Below are 12,135 nucleotides of genomic sequence, written 5' to 3'. Positions count from 1 at the left end.
AAATTAATAAGATACTAATTTGACATTTTTAAAAAATATATAGGTTGTGAACTCATCATATTCATTAATATTCATTCATCTGATGATACTTTTTTTATCTGATAATAATGCCACCGTGGATTTTCTAAATTGCCATTTTCCTAAAAAAAAAACAAAAAAAAAACAATGATTTGACCGGGCATGGTGGCTCATGCCTGTAATCTCAGCACTTTGGGAGGCTGAGGCAGGTGGGTCACAAGGTCAAGAGGTCAAGACCAGCCTGGCCAAGATGGTGAAACCCCATCTCTACTAAAAATACAAAAATTAGCCAGATGCAGTGGCGGGCGCCTGTAATCCCAGCTACTCGGGAGGCTGAGGCAGGAGAATTGCTTGAACCCAGGGGGCAGATGTTGCAGTGAGCCAAGATTGCACCATTGCACTCCAGCCTGGGTGACAGAGTGAGACTCTGTCAAACAAACAAACAAAAAACGCAACGTTTTTTCTTCTTTCTGTATTTATCTGTTGTGTTTTGAGAAATAGCAAACTCACTTCCACATGATTTCTAACAGTTATCATGTAATGCTTTATAGTTTTCATTACAATTTTAACAAAAAATATACAAGGAACTCCATGTATCCTTTATAATCCACTATGTTTCTTTTGGTAAGACTTACACAATTGTACATTCAGTGTTTACTGTTATTTATATTATATTTAAGCTCTAATGTGTCTAAATCTCAGGAAATCCATGTGACATTCTTTAATTTACTAACAAATAGTCTTAGGTTTAGAATTAGAAAACCTTGGCTTCCAGATCTAGCTCAGTCCCTTCAGAATTTAGAGCTAACATTTCTGGTTTAAACACACACACACACACACACACACACACAAACACACACAAAATTAACAACAACAAAAACCTTTTCTCCTTCCTTTCTTCCTGACTCCCCTTTTTTCCTTACTCTCTGATGTTCCTTTAATATCTTCCTTACAGCATTCTTACTTTGTTGTTAGTAAAGTTCTCAATTTTACTGTATAAATTGCATTTCTCATCCCAGCCTCCTTTCCATATAAGGGTGAGCATATGACATATGCTCATAATAATGAGAGGTGAGAATTTTTGGATGTGGCTCCTGGGAATCTCTTCTTAAAATGGGAGAAAAGACTAGTTAGAATATTTTTACATTTGTTGTTTTCCTTCTTCACTGCAAAGAACACTGGATGCTAGAATTGGAACATGTGTCTTTCCATTATGAACCAGAGCACATGCTAAAGGTTACTGAACATATAAAATATAAAATTTCAGAATTCTGATGGCATCAAGGAATTAGTACCCTAGTTTACCTACTTCCCAAATTCTGTGTGAGAAAAATAAAATACTCATTTCACCTTAGCCACTGTTTCTAGATTTGTTATTTGCAGTTAAATTTAATTACTGATAAGCTAATTATGTCACCATTAGTAGATACTACCCCCATTGTGAACATTTATTTTTATTCATTCATAAAACAAGTGTAATAAAATTAATTGTCTTAATGAGAATAATGGAAGGATTAAATAAGAAAATATTTATAAAGTGTTCAACATGATGCTTGACAAAAATCTGTAATTATTGAAGTTATGTACCATTTGAGAGAAAAGACTTCCCGCTCTCTAATTTTTATGTTATATTTGAGGAAAATTTTTAATAATTAAGTATGTTACTTTAAGATAGAGATAAATAAGTGTCTCTTTGTAAGTGCAACTAATCTGCAATATAGAAATTATAAGACATGGCCAGGCACGGTGACTCATGCCTGTAATCCTGGCACTTTAGGAGGCCAAGGTGGGTGGATCACCTGAGGTCAGGAGTTTGAGACCAGCCTAACTAACATGGTGAAACCCCATCTTTACTAAAAATACAAAAATTATCTGGGTGTGGTGGTGGGCGCCTGTAATCCTAGCTATTCAGGAGGCTGAGGCAGGAGGATCGCTTGAACCCGGGAAGTGGAGGTTGCAGTGAGCCGAGATCATGCCATTGCACTCCAGCTTGGACAACAGAGTGAGACTCCATCTCAAAAAAAAAAAGAAACTATAAGACATAGTTTTGTTAAATTACTCTGAATATATGCCCTTGAAAAGTCTCTCATGGAACAATCCTATTTACCTCAAAATGCAGAAAGAAACATTTCTTATTTCTTTTAAATTTGGATATATGAAAGCTTTAATGAAGGCAAAATTTTAAGAAAGGGTACAATCAGATATTGCATACCTTATAAATGAATATAGTTAGATTGGTTAATTTTTACAAAGCTCTAAAAAGGCAGAAGTGATGCTAATTTACACAGCTGAATTGTTTCAGATAAACAATGACTTAAAAGCAATTACTCTGGCCAATCTGCTATAATTATAAAAGGCTCTTTTAAGCAAAATTCATCTGACTAAGGAAATATAGACACAAGGGATGAAATTTTAGTTCTTTTTTAAGATTATGTATTATTTATTCATTTATTGTTTTAGGAGATTTTTCCTCAACAGAGATATTAACTTCTTCTGATTTAAAATATAATTAAACTTATTTTACATAATTATATTCATTTCATTTACATTTCAAGGATATCATGGAACTTCAAAATGAAAAGTTCATTAGAATGCTAATACTGAAGACTTCAAAAAAAAATCCCTCTGTGCAAATAACTAAATTAACTGCTTGATTAGCTCAATTTATCACATTCTTTTTGTCTTTCACCAATGCCATTTTTTTTTAGATTCACTCAAGAAGTTTATTCTCTATGATTCGTTGGAAAAGGAAATACTTTTCTTGGTTTATTTAGTTGACTCGTTATCAGGTGTAAACTTTGCAGTTTTAATTTTTCTGCTGTCAATTATTTCCAAAAAGTAATTTTTAAAATTGTCCACCAGGCATAAATTGTTTAAATGCGTATTCTCCTCATCAAAGCCCTCTAAAAATTCTGCAATCTGCAATTCATTGCTTAAAATATAAAATATGTCATAATATTTATAATATATAATAAATATATTAAGAAACAATAAAGCAGTCCTAAATGAGAGATGTTGTTAGAGCTCTAAAATGCAAGTATTATATAAAAAAGATTCAAAGGTATGTTTATTGTAACTCGAAAAATGGGATGGGGAAATATATCCTCTCCTTAGGTTAAATATAGGTTTTCATCATTTATGTGTTGTTTTGGTTAAAATATTTAATGAATGTTAAACACATACATAGCACCATAATTAAATAAAGGATAAGCATGTGAATAACTTGAAATGAGGATCTCTACACAATTCATTGTTGTCTCCCTAGTCTCCAACATCATGTAAGAAAAAGAAAAAGGAAACAGACTGAGAAATGAGAAGAAAGAGAAGGAATCAAGAAGAGGAGTAAAGAAAGGGAGTGTTCAATCCCAGGTTGATTAGAAGCATGGCCTGTGGCAGAAAATAAGCCTACTGGCTGTCATACTTAAGCATGTTTCTGGGCCTCATTTTTCTCTTCTGAATAATGGGGATAATACTATTCACTTCTTAACATCCTCGTGAAAATTAAATGAGATAATCTCTATAAAGTATCTGGCATAAAAGAAACAAAAATGATAATTAGTATATCTGGCAAAATATATCATAGGAATAGTCAATCTTGAAGCAGATTTTTTCGTAAATCCTTGTTGATAACTTGAATGAAGGAATCAAGATCAAGCCAAACTTATCTGACAAAGGAGTGCATTGAGATCACAATTTAAAATCCCCATATTACAGAGGCAAATAACAGAGTTAGAAACAGTACAGATACAGAATAAGAAAGAACTGGCTAAAGAAATTTTTAAAAAGAAAAATAAATAATAAATGAATAAAGTAGGCCATAGTAGGCAAGCTAAGTATAATTACAATAAAATGTTAAATTTGAATACTTAGCAATTTGTAAGTCAGCCTTTCTTTTCATTGTGCATTGAACAATTCCTCTTAAGAACCCTGGGTCCTGCCTCAGTTACCTGAATTTTAAAGCATAAGCTAACACTGAGAAATGTTTGAGAATATGTGATATAGAATCAAACCCATATGAGGAAAAAACAAATATTTTAAGCTCTTTGACTTGGCAAATACACTGTGAAGTGATATGATTAGTAATGCTATGTTTTTTCCTCAACAGTCAAGTGAGTTGCCAAAGCAAATATTTCACCAAAGTTTGACAGGAAAGAAAGACTGCAAGACCACTGTAACAGAGATGAGAGGCCAGAACTCTGTGCTGAAACAAAGGGTGAGTTGGGGGTTGGGGGTGTGATGTGATATAATGAGAAATATGTATTTGGTCTCTGTTCCCAGTTTCTGAGAGTGTTCCTAAAACCCTTGGAGGTAAGGGTGTTGGGGGAATGTTTTGTTTTAACATTTGATCTTTTGGCCATAGTTACCAACACAGAGCTCCTGAGACATTTGTAATATCCTGAATGATAGGAGGGATTGACATAGAACTCCTAAATCTCTTGAAATTTCCTGGGTTATTTGAGTATCTTTTGTTCTAAAGACATGCTTCATAGTGGGCTCCTGGATGGAAACAGGTTGGGAGTAAAATCAACCATGTGATTAGAGGGTTGGCACTTTCACTCCCACAGCCTGACCTTTAGCAGAGGACAGGGGCTGAACATTGAGTTGGTCACCAACGTTCAACTGATGTTGTCATCATGCCTATGTAATGAAGCCTCTATAAAAACCCAAAGGACAGCCTTCAGAGAGCTTCCAGATTGCTGAACATGTGGTGATCCCTGGAGGGTGGCACACTCGGAGAGGGCATGGGAGCTTCATCCCACTTCCCACATACTTTGCCCCATGCATCCCTTCTACATGACTGTTCATCTGTATTCTTTGTAATATCCTTTATTGATATAATGAAACAATAAATTTAATCAAGTTGTTTCCGTGGGTTCTGTGAACCACCCTAGCAAATTAATAGAACCTGAAGAGTGGGTCATGAGAACCCCAATTTATAGTTGGTTGGGCAGAAGTACAGTTCACAGCCTGGGTCTTGTAATTGGCATCTGAAGTAGGGTGCACTCTTTTGGGACTGAGCCCTTAACCTGTGGAACCTGAGTCTAATTCCAGGTAGATGGCATCAGAAGTAATTCAAAGATAGGATAGCCAGTTGGTATCCACTGGAGAATTGCCTGTTGTGTGAGGAAGAACTCACACACATTTCGGTGACCAGAAGTGAAGTGTTTTGTGTTGTGGTGGTGTATTGAGTGTGAGTAGAGAAAATGCTTTGGTTTTTCTCTTCTCCTACAAGGGGATGGAGAGTTAAGCACTATGGTAAGCTAGTGGAAAAGTACTGGAAGACATTAGTGATCAATGGGATTTGTGAAGCATATTGAGTCAATTCCTGAGTGCAAATATTTCTCTCTGTGATTAAGCCATCTGTGTTTCATAACTGATGCCCATGGAAGATAACCTCCTAACCTCCTAGGAAGATAGGGTCATTATCTTTTGTAGTGATTACACATCAAAGAAATGGCCCTCAGGTCCTTAAGAGATTCCTGGGTTGCAAAACTGGCAAGAGGCTTTTAAAATGATTTGCCACTGTGCACCTGTAGTCCCAGCTACTTGGGAGGCTGAAGCAGGAGAATCACTTGAGCCTGGGAGGTGGAGGTTGCAGTGGGCCGAGATCACGCCACTGCACTCCAGCCTGGTGACAGATTGAGACTCTGTCTCAAAACAAACAACAAACAACAAACAAACAAACAAAAATTTGCATCTCAAGTGAGCAGAGAAAGAATTTACAATTGCAAGTTATATAAAGAAAATGCTCTAAGAAAAGGGAAGTCAGGACCTAGAATCAAGAATGAGCTCATCTATAATTTAGTCAGGTGAGAGAACTGTTAAAGTTATCTTGGTCAGAGAGTTTGTTTTCCAAGTCAAAAATAAGGCAGTAAAAGAAAGATGAAAAAAAGAAGAAAAAGAAAAGAAGTACAGCAGAAAAGAAAAATAAGATCTTAAGAATAGAGATTTTAGTTAGAATATCAAGATTCTTAAAATGAGTTGTGATTTTGAGTCTGTTACATGTGTAATAAAATATTGGAAGACATGACTTGGAGGAATTTTATAGTATCTATCCGTGATAAGTGAAACAGCTATTTTTCCTAGATGTATTACATTTATTACTCCTGAAAGGTGGCAAAGTAGACCAAGGAATCTTTCCTTTTGTGCTGTATAATTTAATGAAAATATTAATCACCTTTAATTTACTAACCCTAAGCGAACAAACTAGTTGCATGATCACTACATAGAGTCACGGAGTATAGTAACTCAGGGTAGAAATTGAATTCTTATTTAGTATGATGAAATGTACCTTCCAGTTAATAAGAATAGTTGACATTCATCGAGCATTCACACTTGCCAAACAATGCTGTAGACCCTTTATGTACATTTTATTAAAATTTACTCCTTGGAGAAACTTACATATTTTCATTATTTTTATTGCCATTTGGCATCTTTTATGATCAGAATTGGGAAAGAACATACACTAGTAAATTTGAAATCTGGGCTCTAAACCCAAGCAGATATGACTTCAAACCCCTAACTCTTATTCATCCTTTTTAGCATGAGTTAGGATTTGCAGTACTGTAAGAATCAAAAAATATGGGACTGTCATGGGCTTGAGGAATGTGGAAGAATGGTCATTTCCAATAAGTAACAGGGATTCCAAGGTTAACTGGTGTAATCTTTTTTATTCATTTAAAGTAGTCATGCTTATTTCTTAGACATTTCCTGCTGAAATGACACATTTGAAAATATTATGGATTTACTGTATATATTTATTATTCCATTTTTGCCCACCCTTTGTGACATGGTAATGTGTTCTAGTTACAAGCCAGTTGAAAGTCAACCAGATAATAAAGCAGTGTTTCTCTTTGGCTTAATAACTCATCAATATAGGAAATTGCATCTGCTCTCTGCGGTTGAACCTTGACAGGTTCAGTAGTCTCTGCATTGTTGAGATATTACTTTTCTACCAATAAAACAATATTTAAGTAACTACATGATATATTTTTGGAGTAGAAAAAAATTGCTAGAAGCAGAGAGAGAGAGATCATTATGAAATGATACTTCCGAATTATCATGTCTCATTTTACTTATAGGTGCCATCAGTCTTAATGATGGTTATCCTCTTTCATCTCATGGCAATTTTATGTTGCTGATGAACATAATGTCCACTATACAACAGTGTACATTCATATGTGTTGTTCCATTTACTACTTAACCTACTAATAAAAGGTCATGTTACAATAATTCACAAAAGAAAGTTTAGAAAGAGTATCACAACTCAATGTTTAGTTCTTTTCCCCAAAATAGGTGATTTGGCTTATGTATCAGGCATACTCAGTGGAAATAGTCCTTCTGAAAATGGCTTCTTAGAAATACTTCAGGCCAGGTGTGGTGGCTCATGCCTGTAATCCCAGCACTTTGGGAGGCCAAGGCAGGCGGATCACAAGGTCAAGAGATTGAGACCATCCGGGCCAACATGGTGAAACCCTGTCTCTACTAAAAATACAAAATTTAGCTGGGCATGGTGGCACGTGCCTGTAATTTCAGCTACTCAGGAGGCTGAGGCAGGAGAATCGCTTGAACCCAGGAGGTAGAGGTTGCAGTGAGCCAAGATTGTGCCACCGCACGCCGGCCTGGTGACAGAGCAAGACTCGATCTCAAAAAAAAAAAAAAAAAAGAAATACTTCAGAAGCAGAGGCACAAAAGCCATTATTCGGAGAAGAAAACTGGGGGTTAAGCAGTATCCTAACAATAACAACGTGGGGATTTCTGTGGCTCATGGATGGAAACGGTTCTCATAATTTGGTGAAATCATTCAAGTGGAATTTACATAGACATTCTGTAGTTGCTCTTAAGAAATTTGAAATAGTACTTTTGGACTTCAAAACCTTTAGCCAAAAAGTTAAAGGTGGGATAAAAACAATTTTACATTTTTTCTATGTCATCTGTATATGGTGCTTTATTTATAACACTGATATCAAATTGCCCATTCATTGCTTATTGTTTTATACCAGGAATAGCATACACCTAGATTAAATGCTACCACTTCCTCTCCAACCTAAACTCTACTTCAGCATCCTTTTCAAAATCAGCCAGCCCACTGACCCTGCGAAGCCATCCTGGCTGTCCTCCCAGGTCCTGATGGGCAGGGAAACTGCCCTGAGGAAGCTGGGAGGGGAGGACATGATGCTGAACTTCTGTGCAGCTCCCAACTGCAAGCAGAGGAGCATGTGGTTGGACCTGGCCTTCTTCAAGTTCCTGCAGTATCAGGCCAGAGCCCAGAAGTGAGTGAAGAATTGTTGGAGAGCAGACTTAGAAGATAAAATGCCTGACCAACTAAATAAATATTATTGATCATGTGCCAAATACTTTGAGACCTCTGTGATCTGTAGAAATGTAAATTTTGCAGAAACATCAGAAAAATTCAGAATGATTGGGTTATTTTATTTCTCAAAATTAATTGAAGCAGATATTTGTGAAGTAATTGGGAGAGTCCTTATAGGACTGTTCTTCAATACAATGCAATACCAACAATATTTGTTCTTACCAATCATTTAAACAATTCAAATAATAGACACACAAAATGAATAGAAGAATGAATGAAGATGAAATCAAGACAGTGAAACAGAGAAAAATTTATGAAACTTCTGAACAGGAACAAAAACATAAACTAACAACAGCAATGCTCAGAACCCCACTGCAGAAGAAGGGGATGAAGAGCAAGATGAGGACATCTTGACCTGTGACCCTTGAAGACAAGGAAAACAAAGAATGCCTAAAACCTCTATTTGAAGTCTTGATTGTTATGGGCTAGCAAAATGTATTGCTGAATGGACATGAGGCTAATGAAATCACAGGAGGTCTCTTTACTCAAGGTAACTTTCAAGCACTGCTAGAGTGCCTGATAAATTCTGGTGCAGAGGTCCTGAGAAAGCACTTTGAGACAACAGCAGTTAACACATTGTTATGTTTGAAAACACAGCAGAAACAGATGCTAGAGATCTGTGAGGGCTGTATTCAGGGAGAAACTCTCAGAGAAGTGAGAGATGCACACTTCTTTTCTATCATCACTGACAATGTAGTGGACATAGCAGGAGAGAGCATCTAATCTGTGTTGGTGAGGTTGATGAATCTCATAATCTGAGAGGAACTTGTAGACTTCCTGGCTTATGAAGCTGATGCAGAAATTTTGGCTGTGAGATTTTACACTGTGACAACTGAGAAGCAGGGACTAAATATGGAGTATTGTCGTAGCCAGGCTTACGTTGTTTCTAGTGGATTTTCTTCCAAAATGAAAGTTGTCACTTGTAGAGTTTTAGAGAATTCTAGAAGTGACACTCCGCAAGCTATCTACACACACTGACCTTATTGTGCCTTAAATATGTGTTGGGCTAAATCAGTGCCTGTTATTTGAGTGTCTGTTGCATTAGGAACAATTGAGGAAGTTTATTCTTTTTACCATAGATCACCACAACTGCTTGTAGAACTTTACAATGTAATTTCTATTCTTTTTCAGAACAATGAAGAAAGGGGTAAACAAACTGAGGGAATTTGCCATTCTCAGTGAACAGTCAGGGATGATGATTCTGAAATTTTAGTGGACCTCCTGTAAGCACTTGTTTTATGTTTAGATGGTATAAGTAGTGACACAAATATTAGATGGTATAACAGTATAGCTGGCCAAGCATTTGTACTCTGCAGTGTAGTAACAGATTTTGATTTCATGGTTACTATTGCTATTCTTTAACATGTCTTAACCTTTACAAGAGCCTTGGGAAAAAAATCTCCAGTGGCAAACCTCTGATGTCTTCTTTGCAGCCAGTAGTTTGACTGCTGTATTGCATTCACTCAATGAAGTGATGGAAAACATTAAAGTTTATGAGGAGTTTTGGTTTGAGGAAGCCATGAATTTGGCAGCCAAATTTGATATTCAGATGAATCTCCCTGGGAAATTCCACAGAGCTCAGCAAGGTAACTGGGAATCTCAACTAACCTCTGAGTTACTGTAAAGAAACCCTAAGTGTTCTAACAGTGGAGCACATTATTCAGGTACTTAACGATATATTCCCAGAACAGCATCTCAGAGCCCTTAAATGCTTAGCTCTGGGATCCTCAGTCACGAGATAATTCAAATTTCATACATCAGAGGAACACCATGCTGACATGTACAGAAGTAACTTACTTAGTCCTGGCAAGCTCTCAGCCGAGCTTCATTGTTGGAGAATCAAATGGAAACACATAAGGGAAGATATAAAGCTTCCATTCACCATTTATGAAGTCCTCTATCTGCCTGACATCAAGCTTTTTCCTAGTGTGGATGCATTGCTATATGACCTGTGTATTCTTCCTGTGATGAAGGTTGAGAATGAGTAGTATGAAAGCATACTTGAGGAACACTTTGACTGACCAAACTTAAGAGTAACATGCTTTGCATAACATAAATTTTGATATGAAACATGATCTGAATGTAATGGTGGACACATATGTTAAACTCCATACAACTATGTCAGAACTTCCTACAGATAATTCAAAAACCATTGAAAATACCTAGGGGACTTTTAAAAATAGGCTTTCTCACATTTGATACTTGGAAGAAAAGCCTTAAGGTGTATATAGGCCACTTAATAACTAAATATCTTTGCCTGTAGGCCTCCATTGACTATATTAGCCATTGACAATCTACCTATTTAAATGATCCCTATTTAAACTCTCATGCTTTGAAGACCTATCTGTTCTTCCAGAAAATAACATTGAGAGTGCCATGTTTGAGTTCTGTGTGATCTCTTCTAGTGGCATTCTGGAATTGTTTTAGTGAAGTGATTTTAGACATGACACTTATTATTACAGTGGATCTCTAGTTCTTGGGTGTTGACAATTCTTTGAAGAAATATATTCTGAGGAGGTGTGGGAGAAAGGAATACATTTTATAAAATGTTACAGTGAAGCCCACAATTGATCTTTGACTAATAGGAGATTTTAGTATGTTGTTAAACATCTGTACTGGACAGTTACCAGAGAGAAGCTTGTGAGATTGCCGAAAGAGAATTTCACTGTAGATTTTGTCTCTCTCAAATGAACTTAAAGGAATGAATTACAGTTAAAATTAGAATGGAAGAGCCTGCCATTGTTGTTCAACATCTGGTTGTTGCTGTTTACATTCTTTTGTGGAGCTTACATCTTCCTAAGCTTTGTAGCGGGTATATGTTGAAGACTTCTGTTTCATGGTTAAGGCAGAACCAGAGGCCGGGGTACTGACAACTGACTTGTCTGTTTTTTTCTCTATTTTTCCATGATTATATCTACTGTCTCATCTTTGTTTATAAGCAAAACCTGGGAAACTTACAAAAACAAGTGCTTTGTTGTTTATCTAGAAATAATATGGAAAATTTTATTATTATTTTCGGTGAAGAAAATCAATTTGCATAGGTTATTTCAATCTAAATTAAATGTGAATTTTATTTTTTAAAAAGTCAACTCTTTAGGCAGGCAACAATAAACATTTAGAGATGGCATTTGAGTTGACACTTGTGCAGTATATTAACATAATATTTGGACAAAAAGAAACGTAAGGAAACATTATCTATAATATGTGCTTATTATTTTACAGTGGTCTATGGGGGAAACAGGAATCCACCAAACACAAATTTAAAATGACTATATGACAGGAGAACAAAGATAGCAGTACTTACCAAGACATGCAAGTGTATTTTTATCAGATCTTCCATAGCCTCAGGGTTCACTTTGCTGTACATGATAAATCAAAGATTCTCAGATCCGAAGGCCACCTCCTCTGCCCTCAACCTGGTACATAAGTCTCCCCTCGCTCACCCTTAGAAGTGAATATTCAGGTTCTGCACTGGGATCTGCACCACCTTGGGAAGTTGCAGCTTCCTAAAGCACCCCACTTTCATTTCGGGGCGACTTAAATTATGATTTAAAACAAAAACAAAAACAGCTGGGCACAGTGGCTCACAGCTTTAATTTCAGTACTTTGAGAGGTTGAGGCAGGAGGATCCCTTGAGCTCAAGGGTTTGAAACCAGCCTGGGAAGCATAGCCAGACCTCATCTCTACTAAAAATAAAAAAAATTAGCTGGGCATGGTGGCATGCACCTGTAGGGTCAGCTACT

The 12,135-nt window shown here is 36.4% G+C and overlaps 1 pseudogene; it reads left to right on the top strand.

Moving 5' to 3' along the window:
* The first annotated feature begins 8,193 nt into the window (after positions 1-8,193).
* LOC100457247 (52 kDa repressor of the inhibitor of the protein kinase-like) lies at positions 8,194-9,754 on the top strand (annotated as a pseudogene).
* The last annotated feature ends 2,381 nt before the right edge of the window (positions 9,755-12,135 follow it).

The sequence above is a fragment of the Pongo abelii genome, chromosome 9, assembly GCF_028885655.2.
Source record: "Pongo abelii isolate AG06213 chromosome 9, NHGRI_mPonAbe1-v2.0_pri, whole genome shotgun sequence".
Taxonomy (NCBI): Eukaryota; Metazoa; Chordata; class Mammalia; order Primates; family Hominidae; genus Pongo; species Pongo abelii.
The sequence above is the reverse complement of the archived record's forward strand: the minus strand, read 5'-3'. Positions and strand labels throughout refer to the sequence as shown.